We start from the raw sequence: 22,966 nt of genomic DNA on the forward strand, positions 1-22,966 counted from the left end.
GCTGATCATGCTTCACAATCAGTGGCTCACACATCAGCTGTTTGGCTGCCAGCTGACCTGTAACTTCCAATCATATTCATGTATATCTCCTCCTTCATTTTTGGTTATGTTGATTTAATGTAAATGTCTGTGAGTGACGAAATTCTTGTGTTTTAACGATTATTAGAATGTATGAAAATGAAACACTCCACCAGTAGTAGAGCAATAGTTTTCTCCATTACTGTAGGTGTTCTTCTCTGTTTAAACAAAACCCTGTTAACTCAGCCATTGAAGACACATGATGACCTTTCCCAAGAGTTCTTTCTTTTTCTTTTTTGAAGACGTTTTTAGCCGAGTGAAGTTCCCCTGAGCTGTTTTGAGAGATACGATCTAATCACTTTTTTTACCTGTATCATTTGGAGCTTAACCTTTAGATAAACATCTCCCTGTATTTGGATGAAATAAGTTGTACCTTACGTGTGTTGCTGCGTTTCACCTTTCAAGAATCTAGGCCTACTGTCTGGTTTCAACATTGTTTAATTTCCTTTTCACATTGTCAGACAATAGCCATATCTCCGCCTCTGCATCCTCTTCTCTTCTCTTCTCTTCTCTTCTCTTCTCTTCTCTTCTCTTCTCTTCTCTTCTCTTCTCTTCTCTTCTCTTCTCTTCTCTTCTCTTCTCTTCTCTTCTCTTCTCTTCTCTTCTCTTCTCTTCTCTTCTCTTCTCTTCTCTTCTCTTCTCTTCTCTTCTCTTCTCTTCTCCTCTCCTCTCCTCTCCTCTCCTCTCCTCTCCTCTCCTCTCCTCAGTTTCTCTGTTATTGCTGGATCTACTGACTTTTATCCAAGGTATGCAGCAGACAGATTGGAGTTATCATAGTCCAATGTATTCCTTCCTCCATTTTGCCCACCACTGTCAATCCATCATACATTAATACCTCTGTATTTTTCTTTTTAAAACTATTATTTTTGGGGATTCACCAACAGCATAGCAATAACCATGCAAAAAAAGACAGACCTGTACACTTAGTCATCCAGTATGTCTCACTAAGGCGGTTAACTCCAGATGTCAGGTGCTGCCAACAATCTGTCAGTTATGTCAACTTTACAGCTTTCTATTTCCCACTGAGGGCCTGACTTTGCAGATGTCAAGGATTGATTTGATGGGGGGTATTGGTAAAAGACCAACTACTGTGCAGAATTTCACAGGATGTGCAATGATCTTTAGTGAGTCATGATTTTTTTATTTATTTTTTTTAACCTTTTTTATGTAATTGGCACTTGGCTCAAGAAGGAAAAATACTGTGTGTGAGTGCAAGTGTTTAATTTTTTCAGCACCAAATATTTCTAGGGTTTACAAACAGAACCACAAGTAACCTGTATTAGTTAGTCTCAGTACTTCTCAAAAAATGGGAAACAAATTTCTGGCACAGTTTCCTAAAGCCCAAGTTATTGTCTAACCAACAACGATATTCATCTTTACAATTGAGAGACAACTACAGAAAAAAAGACATACAACCATTAATCCATAATCAAAATAGTTGCCAATGATTTACACTTTACACACAATATGATCATATATTCAAGTATCAGAGGGCCATTAACATGTCAACACCTGCTGATCAAATTCAGCACCACGGACAGCACTTTACGATGCGGATCCTCAACATTATGCATGTAATTGAAGACCCTCACCTTAAACGTCGCAAACCCTCCTTAATGTCAAGATGTTGTGTGTGAAGACTTTTTGTTTGTATTGAGTCTGGTGTAAGGAGCTCCTGTGTGGCAGCGTGTGCAGTACATGTACCAACATGATTGTTGAATCCATCAATCTAGAAGAAAACCTCCAGTAGTGCTCTTGGTAATGCATGCCAAATATAGAACTGTTGCAAAGAAATGGAAAAATATGATCTTTTCATTCATAGTCTGTGTATAAGTCTTGAATATATAAAGTTTTCTACAGGCTACAGGAGCCCAGACATTGAGCATAACATGGCAGCTGTTTGTTAAGGCAAAACAATGACTAAATAAATGAAAAAAATTGGCCTTTGTGAAGCAATAAAACTCTCAGGGAAAGAACACAGGAGTGAGAAGAAGAGACAGGAAAATATCAAGAGATAGAGTGAGGAGGAGAAAGAGAAAAAACATCTGGTCAGTGGCTTGAATTTTGGGTGTAGAATGACAACACATACACACACACACACACACACACACACACACAAGCACACAAACAAACACTCAAAGTATGTCCCTGACTCTCCTTTTAACGCATTGGAATGATGAAACTGTTTAATCATTGTGTTGTACTAGTAAACACGAATCGTCTTTGAACTAATTATCAGTTACTGATCAATTACTGACTGATCTCTTCATTGCCTCGCCCTGCAGTCTTGTTGTTCTGCGTAACAGTCCTAACAAGACTCAGATGTTGGAAGTCGGTCGTCCATGAGGGGAAAAAAATGTTTAGTCACACCAGAAAACAATTTGTTGGATGCAGCGAAGCACCACATAGTCAACTTTTTTTTTCCTTCTTTTCTCTGAACTACTTAGCTGAAGGGGCTTCCCTCTCTGGAAAGGATTGTCATTCAAATGATGTTTGCTTTACAATAAATAACACGTGATTCAATTGATGATGCAGCAACTAAAAAAATAGTTTAACAATATTACACAGCATGATATGATGACATGACTCGAAATTGTAAAAAAAAATATAAGAAGAATGTGACTGATGTGGCTAAAAATACATCATTACAGCTGTAAGTCTTGTACATTTAGGTCGTAATGCAAAAGTAATGCCTCTCTAATGATGAATGTATACTTTTTTTTAGATGTGGGCACATTTCTCTAAATGTTTTTTTCCCCCTCGAAGGAAAGTAATGAGTCAGTCTCACTGTCTTGTGGTTTTGGCTTAACCTGCTGTCGCAATCTGAGGCCCAACTTCAAAGTCCCGCGGGATGAATGTGCTGATCGGGGGGTCAGCACCCAATGCGAACGGCTATGATTTTATTTATTCCCGAAAGAGCGACACAGATTCCAGCCTAGATGAGTTGACATGGGTCTCCTCTGGCTCCGTTGGTCATGCCTTGGATAAGTCTTGATTGCTCATGCCTAGAAGGAGAACGCCATTAGGGACCTGCAGTTCGGCTCAGTGATTCTAATTGTTTCATTGCGGTCGAGCTGGTGGCTTTGAACGCATTACAGTCTTCAAACCGGCTCTCCAGAAATGGCTCTGGCAGTTAAGTTAAATTACAGACACATTAAAGCACTTATAGACAAAAAGGAGGTCTCATTCTAAGCTAACTTACAGATAGACTACAGTTACGGTCAAGCTGCTGAATGGATAATTCTGGGCGAATGTAAAGCATCAGTGACAATCTTAATAATCCAGAGTGCTCTGATTACAATCTGCTCTGAAGCAGCTTTTCCATTCCAAGCATGAAAGATCTAGTCATGATTTAAAATTAATCTGAGTCCTTATATAAAGTGCTGGTTTACTCTTCTCCTGGCTGAGCTTATTATTTTTTCATTGCATCGGAATGTATTACATGCACTTGAGATGGAAACAAACATGGATCAGTGTGTTAACTACCGCAATAAGAGAAATGTAAGTAAACGCCTCTTTCTCTGGCCGCCTCTGAGGGTACGCCAGAATCCTGCGTGAAGAGAAACGACCTTCAAATCATGTAAACAAAGATGTTCAGAGACTGTCACATAAGACCGATGCTTTGGTTGAAGGGTGTTTTATGATCCGCACCGCAGTATTTCCGATGGTCTCTGCATGCTCATTTTCCAAAAGAGCTGGTTTATTATCATGAACAAAAGCTACAAACAGCACATAAAGGCTTCGAGTAATAATGCTTTTCAGTTAAAGTTGCTATCAACACATATTAGACTCCTGTCGATCTGGTTTTCATCTCTGACAGGAATGTTTTGTCATTTAGAAATTTAATTATGCAACATCACATGAGTCACATATGAGTGTTTTTGTGAGGTGAGCATTACTGACTTTCAGGTCTGATCCAGATGATTACTGGATGAAGGTATCACATCCAGTCTTTCATAGGGGATTTCTCGAAATTGACTCTATGTGATCATTCAGCATGAATGAAGGTCGAAGGGCTAAAGGGTCATCTCCAATGGAAACAAACCACACAGAGCAGTCTGGTGCGGGGCTGCTGTTCTTCTTCATCCACAACTTTCCTATGAAATAGACAGAGAGAAGGAATAGTTTATTTCTAAGTGCCTCATTGAAAATTATGACTCAATATGAAGTCATAACAGAGCTAATTATACATTTGAAGGAAAGTGCTGCCATATTTTGGTTTTCAGACACCAAACCTAGCATCTGTGAAACAGACATAACCCACTGACATCTGCCTTACAGATATATCTATACACCAACTGCACTGATGCCATAATGAGCCACACAGTCAAACAAACAACACTCAGAAACATAAACTTCACAGAGCACATAGGAAGTGTGCGCGGCAGGTGTTGATTTTATTAATGGCTGTGGACCTCCTCGATCGGAAGTATTTGTTGCTTCTTTTGTGTGATGGCTCGGTTGGGTCAGTATAAACTAACATCATCGTTAGTGCTTGATGTGGTTTACAGTGAGGAATCACTGTCAGTGGAAACGCGGTGCCAACAAGGCAGGATCCAATCTTTGAATTTAAATAGATGCAGTCGGCCTCACCTGGTTTTTATGGCAAACCCTTTTGTGGTATGATTGCAGAAACGCTAATGTTTAAAGCAGTGAGAGCACTCTAGATTGGACCAGGCTCAACTCTTAAATCTGACTTCACAAAAATCGGATCCGTCTGCAGCCAGTTTCATACTTAATTTGTCAACTACTGGCATAAATCGCAAACTGTTATTCCCCATTTCAGATGGTGCCGGTCTCATGGTTTTAGTTTACATTTTGAAAATGTTTGATAACTGAGTGGCCCAAGCAGGAACATTATAGCCAGTGGAATCTTAATTCTAACGATACATTTGCCTCAGTTACAAATTAATATTTGGCCCTTTTTGTGAAGCAAAGTGATGTTCATTTCCATCACTTGGCTGGATGTTAACTTACTGGCAGCCGTCTTAGTGTCGATGAAAAGAACTCAGTGACCCAGAGAGCTGCTTTCACCTAACACAAACTGAAAAAAGATGTAGATATGAATAATTTTACTAGATCTATTCATTTTTGGAAGAATGAAGAAATATTGATACACAGGCAAAGTCAAGACAAATCAATGAACCCTTTGAGGGAATTCATGAATCACCTTTTTATAATGTACAGTATGGTGCAATATTGTACATTATTTATATATTATAACATTATTTGTTATCATCCCCATCCTCTCTTAGTATTCTGTTAGTCTCTCATCATCTACGATGTTGGATGTTTTACCAACATCCACATCTATGGGATAATACAGTTAGTACAGAGCAGAGTGGAGGTGCATGGTCTTCACTGAAATATTGATGCAGGGACTGGGAGTGTTGGTTCCGGGTGAATAATGCAACAGGTGGATTAGTTCTGGGTTCAGAGAAAGCGAGCAAATAAATAAATTAATGATCATACAGCAGCTCCTTCCATCTATCTCTCCGAAAAAAATAAAGGCGGGGAGGAAAGGTTGAGCACACAAATATACACAATTTAGGTACAACACATAAAATCAGAGTAACTTTTCAAAAGCAAAATTTTTACTAAATAATATGTTCTAGATTCTGTGGCACTTTTGGGCATAGAGCCTTTATGTGTAGTTCTAGTCCAAACTTTTGACTAGTGCTGTATGTAATATTTGTAATGTAACTGCCATGATGTCCTTGTTGTAAAGACCTGAAGGATATTGTAAGTACTGTATTCTTCAATCTATTTATAGTCTCCTGCTTAAAGCGAGCACCTTTAATGTGACCATAATGAAGTTTGACATTCAGCATAAACTGGCCCATCTGTCACAGTCCAGACATGTATGTAGTTAAAGAGAGACAAGAAGAAAGTGGTATACAAGATGGGTGAGAAGGGGTGGGGGGCGGGGGTGGTGGGGTTTTGGGAGAGACGGAGAGAGAAACAGAAAGACACGGAAAGAGAGATAATTGTCTTTGATGACTGATGATTCTCATGGTGTTCTTGTTTATTTCACCAGGCGGTAAGTTCAAAGCAGAACAAGCCTGTGACCAATCAGTGGTCATCATTAAAGGTGGGATGAGTGCCAGAACCAATCATAGGCTGGTTCATTAGAAGGCGGAACAAGAGCGAGGCAGACGTGCAGGCAAACAGAGGAGAGGTGTCTGTGAAGTGTAACTCTTGTTTTGGCTGCTTTTGACATTATACCAAATCTGCATGTGTTAAATGTAATAGTATAAGCCTGTTGTTGAAATAGGTAGTTAACACCTTTTAACTTTAATAAATTATTGTCATAGTTACAACTTTCTTACAGAATTAATTCACTTTTTAGAAACTAATTCCTAGATAGTATATTCTAGATAGGATATCTTTTGTTCTTCCTCTCGATCTACACTTTCTTTCACTTTTATAGGTGACATATCATGCTTTTTGTCATTTTTCTGCTGTTATGATGTTAAATGTTGATGTTAAACATGTTAAACAAGTTTCAAACCTTGTGATGAATGTATGTAAAAATACTCTCATCCTGCTCTGACCGCTCTGTTAAAGTTACCTCTAGTTCCCCATCGAACTGACATCAGATCATTCATGCATTCCCACAAACTGCTGTCTGTTCTGTTGCCTTTTCTGCTGTGTGTGTCAGAAAGGCTATTTCACATGTTATTCATTTGTTCATTGTCCGTTCACATATTTTGGACTGAGCTCAGGCTTGAACATGTACCGATATATTTGAGAAGTTTATATTTTGAGTAAAGAATGAGAAAAAAGAAGCAAAATCTGACCACTAATGTTTCGCTTTAACTGTTTGAGATAGAGACTGAACTGAAGGGCTGCATAAAGGGCCTGTAAATAATAAATAATCAATAAGGAGTTTTTTGAACTGTAAATAATGCAAAATATACCAGTACAGCCCCAGAATAAAAATATAGACCTGGAAATGTGCATATGTCCTCTTTAAAGCTTAAGGGAAGAAGGACATTCAGTACTACAATATGTGTTTATTCAGGTTTGATCTGTGCCGCCATGCTTCACAATACCAAACGTTTTCTGGAGGAATCCTCTGTAAGGGACACATCTATGGAGCGACTGCCATGACGTGCAGGATTGCGTCAGGCAGGAACTAAAATGGAGGCCAGGTGTGTGTGTGTGTGTGTGTGTGTGTGTGTGTGTGTGTGTGTGTGTGTGTGTGTGTGTGTGTGTGTGTGCGTGTGTGTGTGTGTGTGTGTGTGTGTGTGTGTGAGAGAGTAGAAACTCCAGGCTTATTTGGCCAAAATGCTCCCAGACCTTTCAGGCACGAAGACTGTCCTGCTTTAGACAACACAGTGCGGCACCTTGTAAAGATAGCTTTTGGTGCTCTTTTGACCTTGACGCTGCCACAGACGCATGCACCTACAGCCTTACACACTTACTGACGCATAAACAAACACGTGGGCACAATCATGTACACACATAGCTTGTACCGGGTCAGACGAGGGTGAGAGGTCAGAGGAAAGAGTGAGACATAGGACGTTCAGCTCCTTCCTAAAGTTACAGAGGATTTTGTAACCTCACAATAGGCCCAACCACACACAAACATAGATAAACACACACACCAGCCCACCCCCCCACCACTCTGGTCCATTACTTTGGCCGTAGTTGCAATTAGACACCTATCCTGTTCTATGTACTGAGGTTGGATTTCAGGTGTCAAGTTTAAATGGGCCAATAATCCCCCTCCCACCCCGTTCCCGACCTCTCTGCACACGCTCATTTTGCAGGTGATCAGCATACCTGTAGCTGCATCCTCCACATACATGTACATGCAAAGCTTTTAGGGACCTTCCCCCAACATCTCCACCGCCCGAGACATTAGTGAGGAGAAGAGAGGGCGTCAGGAGTTGAAAGGCAATTACGTATGGTCTCTGATGAGAGAATAAACCCAGGCACACAAAGGGCTGTGATGTGGTGAAGCCACCCAACCGTCCCCAGGTACACAGGTACAATAGAGGAGCGAACTCAAAGCTCTACGAAATGCACTCTGTCTAGACACGCGAACAAACCAAAGCAAAAAGGAGTTCATACAGAGAGGATGAAGACTTGCGTTAGCGGGTGACACAATAAAAAAAAATGTAAAAAAACGGTTGAGCTTTTGAAGCACTTCAACTTGTCCAGCGCTTGTTGCAGTAATGACACTCCACTTTAAAGATCAGTCAAGAAAGATTGTTTTACAGGTTTCTTTATGCTTAGAGTAGATTAGATGCAGAGACAACTCAAAGCCTGAAGTTGTTTTTTCTAGACATGTTCATATGCGTTATCTCGAACTACTTACATTACCTAATGTCTTATGCAGGCAGATGGGGAGATTTTTTTCAGCTCACATCAAGATGGGAGATGCAAATTACTCAATTGAGTACATAATGAAACACTGAAGAAAAGTAGATTATGTTGTAGGAATGGATTAGGTTTCTATAGATGTTTTGATTCATTTTTTTCTTCCTGTGGTTGGAATATATTGTAATTGTTGTGAATTGAGGCTGTCATGGTCCTCAATGAGAAAGCTACAAACTTTTCAAAAGTGGCAATTAGTCCACTGATTATCTTAAAATATTGTATCGTACAGTAAATCAACCCTAAATCCTATGCTTACTCTCTCAATTCCACTGTGTGACCATTATAAACTTTGCCGTCACAGATCTTTGTAGCTGTTGTACTAAAGCCCCAGAAAAAGTTGGTAAAAAGTCCCACTATGCTCACATAGTACATTGTGCAAAGTGTGACTACATCTACAATAATCTCTACAATCAAAATAATTTCTCTTTCCATTGTAGAAAAGTGTATTTTGACATTCACATCAACACTGCAGTCTCCCCTCAGTCTTAAATGTGTCTGTGATGGTTGAATGATGATACAAGTTATCATTTGTCTGTAATAACTGTGTTTCACGTTTTTACAAGATCAGCTTGAACACCTGCAACCACGTGCTCTGACTGGCTTTGATTCCACACCGGGGCTCACGACAACAAACGCACTCACACCATAAGAAGAAGAAAAAGAAGCACTGCTACCAGAGGTGGCACAGACGCACAATAAACACACACACATGAACCTGCGGTTTCCACAAACCACAACAAACACTTACCCCAGGACTAATCCCATGTCTGTATGTAGTGTTTTCTCCTGTTTACACTCTCCAGTAATGACAGGGCCATTAGACATGAGACGCAGATCTCACATAAAAGGAATCATCATGCTTCATCATCCCAACGGTCTGATGCCGGTAATGAGGATAGTAAGGCTGGGCTTCCCCTCGTCTACCTGCTGATGTCTTGACTCACTGATGCCCACAGCGGTAGTCTCTCCCTGACTGAAGGTGAATCCTGCTATACTCGATCTCAGCGGGTCTCAGCACGGGGACAGGGACTCCCTCAGGATAAATCTGAAATGTCTGAAGATGATCAACTAAAAGAGAGAAGCAGTAAAAATGTATTTCTTATACACAAAAAATACTTCTAATTTTCCAGAATCTAATATTTGCTTTTTGGTTGCAATTCATTGGAAGGTGTTCCCACTTCAGGCATTTAAAAGGCTACATATACACTCACAAGCCACTTCAGTAGGTACACATGTGCAATCTAATGCAATCCAATACAACCCCTCATGTATGTTAATGGAGTGGACAAAATATTAGAAACAACACTGAATATAATACACTCAAGTACAGGGTGGGGGGGGGCGTCATTCTTTTTAGGTATGCATTTATGTTATATTGTAATTGTAATGTAATTGGTTGTATTTATTTTAATATGGACCCCAGGAAGAGTAGCTGTTGCCTGAGTAACAGCTAATGGGGATCCAAATAAACTAAACTAAACTAAACAGCACCAGCACCCACTATAACCTCAATAATAAAAATAAAGTAGAATTATATGACTTAGATTGTCCAGGTGTACCTATTGAAGTCACCAGTGAGTGTATATTGTATGTATATCACTCTTTGGTTGAACTGGTCACAACTGGTAGACATATTCAGCCAGCTGTGTAGACACTGTATTGTTTTAGTGAGTCATATGAGTCAGATATGTTGGGAACTGCTGCTCTGCAGATATAGTTATTGGAGCATTCACTAGTCAAGGTCATTTAAACATTGCCTGAAATTATAATACATTCTCAAGACATCAATTGTGATTTCGCTCTTAAATAACAAGTCTGGTAATAATCTATATTTTTCTAATTGTCAACAAATCCAGTGAAAAGATCCAAACCATCAATAAACTGATTCCACTAACAAGCATTGCTCCTCTGTGCCATACATCTCCACAGTTGTCTGAAAACTATTAAAAACACACTAGTGAGCCATAATGTTGCACTGCCACAGTAGTTTATCTTAAATCAGCCTTACATATACCATCCTGCTGCCATATGTCTCTACTAAATGACCACACCCACAGCTGAAAATAGCCACAAACACACTGTTTACTTCTATTTGAATAAAGCTTGCTAAGAAGTATAATATCTAGTACATTTTTTTATTCTGTAGAGTTGCACTTTTATGGCTCAGAGTATCACCAACCCTATCATTTAAAAGTAACACTTTGTAGGATAATCTTTCTTTTGTGCACATGTATCAAATACTCACCCTCTGCAGGCTTGAGAGGTGGGTCTAACATCTGTAACTGCAGAGAGGAGCAGCTGTGGTCAACTTGGATTCACACTTTAATAATATATATATAAGCTAATCTTTCCTGAGCAATTGCAAACTGTCAAAGTATTGGCACATTCTCTTACAGATATGACAGTGAAGTACAGTATTTGGATGTCTGACATCTGTGTGAATCTTACATTTTCTAATCTTTGCAATCATTCACTTCTGACAGGCAGGTCCTCACACAGCAGCTTTGTGTCTTCTACATTCAATACTCACATTCAATATATAATACCATATACAATTATTCTGCATCAGCTGTGTATTCAGTTCAATCTTTAATGCCAGTGTTAGTAGTTGGGCAGCATTTGCTTTTTAACAGTGACTGTATAGTTTTGCAACCTGTCGCATACATGTGTTTTTTGCTACAGCTCATCCACATTTTAGATCGGACAGTTGGAATTAAATTGCAAAACCTTTGCTGTCAACTATTTGTACATCTGTTCAATATGGAAATGGAGATCTTGTTAGTCCAGATTATAGACAGATTCTCTCACAGATATGACAGTGACATACAGTATCTGGAGCTCTGACATATCTGTGTGAATTTCAAAAGGTTTTTTCATATGGTGGCCAGTACAACCGGCATATTGACCTCTGTCATCATTAGCAGCATGTGTCATGTCAACTTTGCCAAGACCCTCATATGGAGGCAACAAAACATAAATGACACTCTCTCTCTCTCTCTCTCTCTCTCTCTCTCTCTCTCTCTCTCTCTCTCTCTCTCTCTCTCTCTCTCCCTCTCTCCCTCTCTCCCTCTCTCTCTCTCTCTCTCTCACGCATTGAGTCTGCAGTACCCTTTCACAGTGTGTAAAAAAAGTGGCTGCTGAGGCCAACTCCCTCATATGGAGGCAGCAACACAAGATCTTTGATGTTTTGGATGCAGAGCCAACTGAGTCCACATGTTTCTTAAAGAGATGATTAATGACTAATAAAACAGAAACGGATTAACGAGAATCGCCGTCATACAGGTCATGACCTTCAAACACGACAAACTAGTCACTTCACGATTGTTTGTATTGTGGTTTTCATTGTTGATCTTGTCTGAGATGTTGAGGGATGAGGCAACATGGCAGCTTGGAGAGAGGAAAAATACAGTGTTGGTAGAGCTGGTTTGTGTGTGTGTGTGTGCGTGTGTGTGTGTATGTGTGTGTGTTACATCATCAAAGTTAGGTAACTCACAACACCGCTGGACTCTTAACAAGGGACCATGTCCAGTTTAATCAAAAAGCTAATACATTACATTCCACCTGTAACAAATTTTAAAGGCAACAATATTGAATACAGAAATACTTAATGGCCAACATTCATTATTATATAACTTTCCATTTATATCCTTATAATCCATTTTCATCTTCACAGGTTCAGGTTAATTTTCTATTTCTTTGTTGTTTGTTCTCAAACAGCAGGGCAGTTACAGACAATAATGGGTACCTGAATTTTATATACATTTCATTATTAAATACAAACAATATATCGCCTTTGAAGCTTTCGGCCTGTTTTCAGTAACTCTTGGCTGCTCCTTTCTGGTTCATTTAAGTATAATTTGGAGGTATTTGTTTGGTGTTATGATCTGTGCAGTGTAATTCTGAAATATCATACATTTCTGGCATTTTGTATCCAGGCTCGTTTAGTTCACATGTTTGCATCAACAGCCAATCTAATAACTGAATCTGACATTTGATTTTGATAACAATAACTAGGACAGACTTAGAGTATTGCACAGTATTTTCTGGACCTCACAAAAGCAGCCTTTGAGTCAGATAAATGAATAATGCTCTACTATTGCTTTAGTCTTTTACACCAGCTGAGCACATTCTGTTAAGATGTGGCAGGATAACAATAAAACAACAGAGACTGGACTCATCAAGAAGTGTATCTTTGATGTGATCTGTCAAGCATCTGGTATAAGTAAGGCATATCATGGGTAGACCAACAAGTCAGCATAGTGTCTTTTGTCAGCCATGTGGACTGACAGACGAAGACAGCTGAGCAGGCAAATTAAACTATGTCATCAGAGACACATTAACCACCTGCTGCTGTCGTGGACAGGTCCTCTTTCAACAACAAACTCTGCAGAAGTGGTTCCTCTCTCTTCATAACTTGTCTTCTGACACTTTCCAGCAGCTCAGCTGACTCAACAGGAGTTCTTGTACTCTGACCTCACATTTTTGCACCTACGTATAGTCGGTCTCTAGTGGATGTTTTCTTAAAAAGTGAAGTGAGGAATGTAATGGAGGGACGTGTACCACTTTGTGTTTGTTCATGTATGAATGTACATGTTTGTTTCATGAATTCAAAATTTTACTTGACAATGAAAATTCAACAGAGAAATAGTTTGAGCTTTAAGTCCATCAAACTCTCTGCCTACTAATCTTATTTTATGTATTGTTTAAATGTGGTGAAATATGTCTTCAAAATGAGTGGCTCCAAAAAAAACCATCAGCAAATCAGTAAGATTGACTTTGTGTGGATGGACTCTTATAGATAGTCCATGTCTGGCACTGGCAGACATTAGGTATGGACACTCTTGTATTACATCTACACATAATTTCTCTTTCTACCTACATGTTGGTCAGCTTTGCTTTTACTCTGTTTGCTTTTTTAACTTCATTTGCTTCTGGTTTCTTTTTTTCTCTCAAGGTGATGTAGGTAACACACATAGATGAAAACAGATAAAAATGTATTCATAACCTCGCCACCCAGCCACCCACCTCTGTCTTTTAATTTTTCTGTCTGACCCCCTCACCTTCTTCTTTATTTATAGGATCCATGACCTAAGTCCCCCTCACTGAAAATACAGCTCCATCTTCTTGTCTAAAAAGACCACACATAACATACTCGTACCCCATCGATGCTTTGAACATTGCAAGACATGTGAGGATTTGGTTTCTTATGACACACATAAAAAATATGATGACCATATAATCCAATTTTATTAACTGCTAGTCTTTTGAATATTTTACAGATTAATTAATATACTTTGATGGGTAATATTCGTTACCCATGTGCTGCATTCGTTATAAGGCAATAAAGAAACCTGAGAAATAACATTATTGGAACCTTCATCCATTCCCTGCAAAGACTAAAACAAACACATGTGATTCAATGATTAATCAACCTTTCACTGGTGGGAAGTTACAGTACTTTGTCCCACTGGGTTGCTGGTTTGAAACCTCATTATATCATCTGTGATTACAGATTTAATCCTGAACCTGACATTGACTGGCCCACTGGACCGAGACAAGACATCCGCTTACTCAACAGGAGGGACCTGGATCACAGCCCACTTTAACTACGTCTTAAACCGAGTTCTCAAATTCAGAAGTCTTTCACCTGTCAAGATGATAGACCTACATGCTACTGATTCAATTAATTAGCATGATGCATTTTTAACATTAAGAATAAATACATTATAGCTGTTTACAAATTCACACCTAAGGCGGATGTCTAGAGGGTTTGTAGTGAACCCAAGTGTAACATTGGTAAATTGGGCATTCATTGAAGAAGGTTCAAGCAGAAAGACAGAAGCAATGCAAGAGGCTGGCTGGGAATAAATTATACTGGACTTCTCCTCTAGTGCATGCAAAGTTTCATATGCACACACACAAAATATGCAGCAATCTAACCTGAGTCGTGTTTGTGCCCTTTAACAGCAAAACGACACAAAGAATTGAACGAGGCAGATTGTGGAATCTAAGTCTTAGTGCACACTACCTGATGTCTCAAAGAACTCATGAAATATAGTAAAAATGTGGTGCAGTTATTTGCACATTAACACCTGAGTGGGATAGACAAGTAGCACACATTCACACAGATGTGTTCTTACTGTAAGTGGCGTATAAGTGATTTCATAGAAATTGTGAGTTCATAGATTTTCTCCCTCCTGGGATTTTTTTTCTCAGCTACTGAAGAAATTCACAAATTTAGTTTAAATATCATACTGAAATGACTATCATGAAAATATATAAGTAAGACAAACTTAATACAAAATTCATATGATGTTTATCATCATCATCATCATCATCATCTTTTTCCAGCAAAAAGGTATTTACTGACTGTCACATTGCATCTCATATTAGTCAGCGAGCGCTTTGCTTTAGAAATCATTTCTTTCTTTCTTGCCATTTAACTTCATGTCAGAGTTTTGACAATAACAGCAATACAATGGTCATGTGATGCCTACTGCAGGGTTGAGCTCAATACCTTATAGCACCTTGTATTTTCTAAAATAAAATGTCAACCTCAACTGTCATATACCATAGTCTAAAGTGCTTGTGAATAGGTGATATATGGTAATACAGTGAGACATGGGGGCTACGTGTTATGCTGGTTAAAGAATACGTTGCGTTTTCACCACAGTGAGGAACATCCATACAGTCACAGCCCTACAGTATGTCAGACTGTATATTCCCTCTTTATTTCTGTCTCAGTACAGTGCTGCATTATTATTTTGCTACTTGCTTTGGATCCTCTTCATTTGTCCGCTAATTTCTGACTGTAGAACTTACTAACTTACTAACTTACTAACATTTTTATGAATGAAAGCTGCCAACAGAAGAACAGGTTGCCAGGGATATTGACTATGCTAATAACCAAATTCACAACTCACACACATTATCAGATTAAGTAAGTTTGTTAAATTCGACTTTGAACTTTTGGGATTTAGAAGAAAAATGTTCTTGCATGTAGTCAATTGTCTTTGTGTATCCAATGTAAAAATATTATCTGTTTTTTTTTTTTTGAGTGGAGCCAATTAAAGAAAAAGAAAAAATCTAACAGCCAATGTCAATTCAGCATGTGGGGGCCTCCAGCAGTAGGTCATACCAGCTCAGTCAGCTCAGTAGGAAAAGGTGAACCACATTCTTTCTCTGTGTTTCTCGTTACCTGCGTGTCTGTTTTTTGCGTACAGTATATCTTTGTCAGCTCTCCTCCCAGTTTTTTTTTCTTTCTCTCTTTCACACAAACACAAATGCATAAACACAACTAAATAATACATTTACTAATATTTTTGTGTCTGAAATTTAACAGAAATCTGCATTTCCTGAAATTGTGAAATTAAAAATGAAAAAGTTCCCCAGCATGCTCATCTGTTCCACTGTTAACCCAGCAGACGCAGTGATCCTTGCAGTGGTAAATCTGTCAGTATGTCTGATGTTATATACGTCTGTCCCGCACATCTAGCATATCCAGCCACTAGCGTGAAATCAACAGGAGTCTTCTTGATGTTGGGAGGTGCCGGAGACAAAAAAAAAAAAAAAAGCTTGGGATGGAGGAAACTTGGGGATAAGTTTAAAACCAAAAAATGTAATATGTTGCTTTACTGCACAAACACTTTTCCCCTAAACTCAGACTCAGATTACTTTTTTTATTTTTTTATGTGCTGCACTGCTTAAAACGTAAGAAGTGCTCTGAGCAAGAACAGCAAGAACAGTGATGGCTAGTGATATAGGCAATGAACTAAACCTTTTAGAGTGATGTGTGTTAGGGAGGGGGAGTATTCTAGAGTGGGTGGGCTGTGAAATATGTAACAAGGAATGATGTCATGAGACCATTTTTTCTCAGAGATAAAGACAAGGGTGTTATCTAAGAGAGATGGAGAGAGAAGGAAAGAGAGGTTAAATGCAACCAAATATATCACTTAGATATATTATAAGATAACAAGTCATCATTTGCTAAATGTTTGTGCTTGTGATGCTGCATACAAACTGTTTTTTGTGTGAGTTGTGGGAAAAGATTATTTGATTATTGCCAAAGTTAGTCGTCCAGTGTTCTGCAGAGTTCAGGAGCTGACAGTAAACAACGTCCTCAGGCAAATACACAACACATAAAAATATTGTGTATTTGCTTATTTTTACTATCCAAGAAGAGTCTCCACAGTGTTGCAACACTCTTCCCTCTTTCACTTCTTCCTTTGTCACTCCCTTGCAGAGCAGAGAGATCTTGTAAAAGTCCAGCTGTGAAGACGAATTCCAGAGCTTCCAGGAAAAACGCTATCAGACAGCATTAGCCCAAATAACGTTGTTGATTAATCATTTACTAACAGGCTCTGACGTTGCTTCATATGAGAGACATCCAAAGGCTAAGGCATTACTCACACCGCCTGGTGTTTCTGGTCACACACTGACACACACGTACACGCACATGCAGGAAGAACACACTCTTAAGCACACGTACAGAGAAACATGCATGCCTTCATGCACAAAAACACTACTTAGAGGACTTAGATGCATGTGTGCATACTGCTCTCAGACTCCTTTGGCCTGTTACCTGACTGTAGCTCACACACACACAGTTGGGTTTGTAATTCAAGCCTCTCTCTCCTCTGAACATTTGACAAGCAAAGCTCCAGCAGGTGACAGAGACAGAGAGCACGACTTGGATGAAAAGTTGATTTGAAGTGTTTTTTTGTTTTTTTTTCTCCCAGCGAGAAATTAACCTTAGCCAGATAAACTGTGATTAAGTTAACTGATCAGAAACACATGCTTAAACTGCTGTGAGGCCCTGATGAGAACTGACTCTAAGGGCCAGATACTGTAGATCTAATTCATTACTCGTAAGTACATGTAGATTCATTGCCTCAGCGGCATCAATGGATCAAAACAGTATCAGCAGATTGAGTTACTGAACTTACAGTAATGATGATTGCTTTTTACAGCGTGGCAGAGAGAAAGAGGCGCGGAGATGGAGAGAAGATTTAAAAAAAGCGAATATGATATCTCATTCTCGGTAATCCTTTGTGTGATGACAACATTATTTTCATATTGGTGTCTCCCTCATTACAGTAAACCAGAACACATGTACGTGGTGTCGTTTGTTTGCGCTTGTAATTAAAGACCTGTCACTTAGAGACACTAAGGGCTCCCTGGGCCAAGACACACACAGAGAGATGTCTGTTCTATAATAAAACTAAATGAATCATTGTAATTATTCTCAGACGGGTGCTGGGAGGGAATACCTCAGAGACCAACATTATAGTGTCATGTTAGCACGGGCATAGCTGTAGTTTTAAAGTGTGTGTATGTGTGCGGGCAATATATAAAGGAAGTTAATGTGCTTGATGCAGGTGTTTAGCAAATGGCAAACAGAATATTATGAATTCATCTGAATAGTAAGTAAGCTGAAAATACACTCCATGCTCCAAGAAAGTCTCTGAATACTGATGGCCTACCTGCTAACATATCATTACATGAGACAAATGGTTTAAACAGCGCTGAAACACTTTTTTTAAAGATGGAAAAAGACTCCCAAGTGCCGCAGGCCAAGTTGATTCAGCTACAAATGATATTTTCATTTTTTGTTGCTGCGGTTGGGTAAAATCCCTTAACGCAACTGCTGCAAAACCATCTGTCTGCAAGGAGAGTAATCAGTGTCAGGTGAAATAACATGGATGGACCATGAATCAGTGGAAAAATGGGAATGTTGATTAAAAATTTGTATTGGAAATCTTTAGTAATGCTTTGGATGGCTCTGATGCAAGTCATTTTTGTCAGGATTTTAACCTCTCTGCTCTTTACAATGTGACTCAGTTTAATGATGTTTTGGTATTTGCACCTGCCACTGTGTGCTGTTTCACTGTATTTCAGAGCATGACAGTTTGAAGGTGTAACACCTGGAGTTATTTGAGCCAATGTTTTCTTTCTCACAGGGTTTCCAATTTATGTCAAGCACAAGGTGGTTCGCATAAGTCGAGAAATGTTTCACGTTTTCTTCATGGACATAAATCAGACGTAATATTTTTCTACCATTAATTGTACAATGTAGGCTTCTTATTTATATGTTTTGCTTGTGTGGTTCAAATGGTTTTGATGAAAAGGATTTGTAGCCATACATTTATTCATTATAGTGTTCCTGAGTGAAGCAAATTCCCTCACCAATCTACAGAAAGGCATCTTTTGACATAGTGTTGAGTCTTTTGACTCAACACTGTAATTACACTTTAGAGAAATCAATGTAAACTTTTGATATAGAATTGAGACCTCAACAGACCTTAATACAACAGCAGGTTACTTAATAGTCTCTTACTGGATGAAGGTGTGCCGTTAATTTATGTGGTGTTTCACATACATTCTTCTTGTGTTTTTCTTTTTTATATAGATAGAACTATTCAGATCCCTGATGGTGGTCTTTGAGGAAAATGCTTTTTGGCTCCAGGGGAATTTTTTCCTGCAATACTGCAATTGACCACTGGGAAAAATTGGCTTCAAGGCTGAGCTACGGCACACTATCCAGCTCTTATAGTGCATCCATGCCCATAGAGTGTTATAATCCAAGCAAAGAAACAAGAAGGAAAACACATGAGCGCTAGTTGTAGTAGAATAGTGTAAAGTAACTTTGATTGGAAATAGTCAAGTAGAAATACCACAAGTTACTCTTAAGTACAGTACTTGAACAAAAGTTCTAACCTGTTAAATTCCACCACTGATACAAGATCCACTTCACTCTTGTTTGTGTTTCTGGATATGATCAAACCTTTTACTAATATTATTACTAATATTACTCATGACTTTGCATTTATCAATGGGATTATTTTTATGATTACACAACTTGAGTGCACATCACAGAGCGGTCAGGGAAAATTACAAGAGCTTTTTGCATGTAAACTGTGAGTGTGCGTCAGCTCTTCTCTTCCAATTATTTGATTTCAAGATAGTTTTTCTAAGAAGCAGTGTGACGTTTTTCAAACATCACTTTTTATAGATGTAATATTTTGCCAAGAACTTCTGAAAAAATAAACAAATGCATATTTGCAAAGAGCAAACCCGGTGAATGTAATAACAAGAGCTCACTGGAGCCTGATAAATTACTGTATCAATTTTATCAACACAGCTGAGCAAAAACACTTGAATCTCCTTTTTTATTACTTCCCAGTTTTACTAAAATATATCTAATCTTTCATGGGTTCTGTTAGAAGCATGGTGACTATACAAAAATATACAGAATATAGTCATCAGGCCCAAACCACTGTTTTTTCCTGGTAACTCAACAGTTGAAGTGTTGGAGATGGAAGGTTTTCCCTTAACAGCAGCAATATCGGAGAGTTTAAAGTCTCCTCTGGCTCTGAGTGTTTAGTCTGAGAGCTGCACTCCACCATCTGCTTTACAGCTGTTCGAGGGTCTAATTAGAGCAGTGATAATGTCCAATCATCTATGCTACATTAAGCTAACATCTAACTGGACCAATCAGGAGGTCAGGGAGCACAAGGGAACAAAGCTCATGAAAGGAGCTGTTACTGTCAAAGAACTAAATGAGAGGTTGATAAATATTTAGAACATGTTGGTTACTCGTGCTAATTATAGAGAGCAGTATTTTCTAATAAATATTGAGCTGATGACCAGAAAAGACACTCTGTTTATTGTGTAATGTGCAGACACGACATATATGGCTCTATTCAGAGTATCCGGAAGTCAAGTAAAGTTAAACTAGAACTGAGATGATTAGTTGTTAGTTGATTGACAGACTAATAATATAATAATTATCATTTATTAAGCTACAAGAAAACTAAGATTAGAGTTGTAATGATTTGTTGATTAATTAGTCAATTGGGGGAAATGAATCAGCAACTATTTTGATAATTGATTAATGGTTTGTTACATTTAAAGAAAAAATGACAAATAATCTTTTATTTCAGCTCTTAAAATGTAAGGATTTGCTGCTTTTCTTGATCATATTGGATAGTAATACAGACACTTTTTGGGATTTCGATTGTTGTTCATTAAAAAAAAAACAAGGAATTTGAAGATCTCACCTTGAACCCTGGTAAATTGGGCATTTTCCAACTTTTTATAGACAAGACCATTAATGAAGAAAATCTGTAAGAAAACCTGCAGATGACAGTATAATTAACATAATCATTAGTCTAACTGAACTAAAACTACAGCCTCACACACAGGCATCTATCCACTGATTTAATTACATATTGTACAAGGTGCAAACCCCCCCCCCCCCCAAAAAAAAAGCGTTTAGTCCACAGACCACTATTATAAAAGAGACATCTGTAAAACTATTGACAGCTCCTATTGAACAAAGTCAATTATTAGTCTTTGTATTATACATTTTTAAACCATTAACCTTTTATATTAAACTTCCACTGAGTCTGGGAAAGTGTGTGAGGTCACCACAATGTAAACTGGGCTGAGCAGTGCGGGAAGGGTAATTGAGGAAGAACACTTATTGCAAAATGTGGGCGCTTGAAAACATTTTTGCAACTTGTACGTCCTCTGTGAGCAATTTATATTCAAGTGAATGGGTGGCCATGTTTGTGTCCAGTCTAGTTGTTATTTCTTTGTATTACACAAATGGTTAGATAGATATTTGACGATAAACTTAGCAGGAGTTTGAGAAGATGTAAACCTCTTTTGCCTCAAAACATTTCTGCCCCTCCTCCGCTTCCATAATTGTCCCTCTCATTTTTTTTGCCTTCCATGAAAACATCTTCTCTTTCTCCTCATTTTCCATCTCTAAATGATTGATACATTATGACCCCAGCATTAGCTCTCTTCTCTCCTGAGTTCTCCCAGCTCTTCCCCTTCTCCTCCTCCTCCTCCTCCAACATCAGTTACTGTATCTTTTCTTCCTCCTCCTCCTCCTTCTCTTCATCCTTTCTCACTCCCATGCCCCTCAGCCCTGACACCAGCCTCCCTTTGAAGTGCTCTTTTAAGAGCACAATTAACCCCCTCCTCCAGACACTGCACTCACTTCTCACCTTTTTAATAAGGCGCTCATAGACAAGTGTCAGACCTTTTTTTTTCTTTCTTTCTTTCTCTCCCTCACACACACACACAGACACACACAGACACACACACACACACACACGCACACTTAGATCTACAGGTTCTTACAACACGCCTGTAAATTCTTTGTCACTTGGCTGCAAACTCAGAGACCCCTTCCTGTGTATATGCTGTAGTACTGTACACGTGTGGGTTTGTGTGTGTTTGTGAGACAGAGGACAAATGAAACAGGGAGACAGAAGGTTTTGACTCAGTGTGAATGTAGCTTCCGGTACTTTGATACAAAGTGAATCAGTGGTGACTGGGGGGTGAAAGAAGCCATTAGGGCAGCAGACCACCTAATTGCTCAGCATGGACTGTTTTGTGCAGCGCTCACAATATCTGTCTAGTTTTATTCCCACACCATGGTCTTAATGCGCTGCTTTAACAGTTTCCACTCCTCTGCTTTTGGACATTTTGCAACTTGGCTGGTCCTTTTCAGTGAAAGCTCAACTCGGCATCTTAAAAGGAAACAGGTCACATCCACTCTCCTGCGATTCGCACCCCATACCTCTGCGATCTATACATGCTCAGCGTTTCCGGCGCTGGCAGGATACATGGCCTTGGGTTCCCAGAGTAATTCGGTGCAGGTGAATCTGGCCTTTGTGGCTCAGCCTTTTGCACAAGGATGTTTTCTTCGTAATCCGGGATCAAGGCACTGATGAATGTTGCCTGATAGCAGGAGACATGATTTAGATAATAATGAAATTGCTTCTCCGATTTAGCTAGTTTTTGGTGTAGATATTAGATAGAAATTATTCCCTCTAAGGCTCAAAACTGCATCAAAGTCAAAAACTTTATTCCTATTCAGCTAGAAGAGCATTAATGAGGTCAGGACTCTGGTGGCAGACGTGTTCCCATTTATCTCAAAGGTGTTGGATGAGGTTAACAAACCCGAGAACTTTAAGTTTGTGCATGTTGAACCAGGAAAAGTTCTTTCTTAAATGTATGCCCCAAAGTTGGAAGTAGTTAAAATATTATTGGAGATATTATCAATTAGACAAAGTCGACAAAAGGTGGGTGTCCATATACTTTTGGACATTTAGTGTCAGAAGTGTGCCTCAGGGTCTAGAGTTCAGCAGCTTGAGGAGAAGTGACATGGGGCTAATCCTGCTGAGTACTGAGCTAGATTGAGAGGATATTCCATGTGCAAACACAGACAGGCTGCTTTCCTATAATAACTTCCTCAGAAGCAACGGCAGCTCAGTGTTGAGCTATTTAAGACCAGCAAGCCTTTGAGGACAGAGGATTTTCCTTCCCCACTTTTCTTCCCCACTTCTCTCTCTCTCCCTCTCTCTCCCTCTCTCTCTCTCTCTGTCTGTCTCTCTCTCTCTCCCTCTCTCTCTCTCTCCCTGTCTCTCTCTCTCTCTCTCTCTCTCTCTCTCTGTCTCTCCCTCTCTTTCTGTCATTAATAATA

The sequence above is a fragment of the Scomber japonicus genome, chromosome 19, assembly GCF_027409825.1.
Source record: "Scomber japonicus isolate fScoJap1 chromosome 19, fScoJap1.pri, whole genome shotgun sequence".
Taxonomy (NCBI): Eukaryota; Metazoa; Chordata; class Actinopteri; order Scombriformes; family Scombridae; genus Scomber; species Scomber japonicus.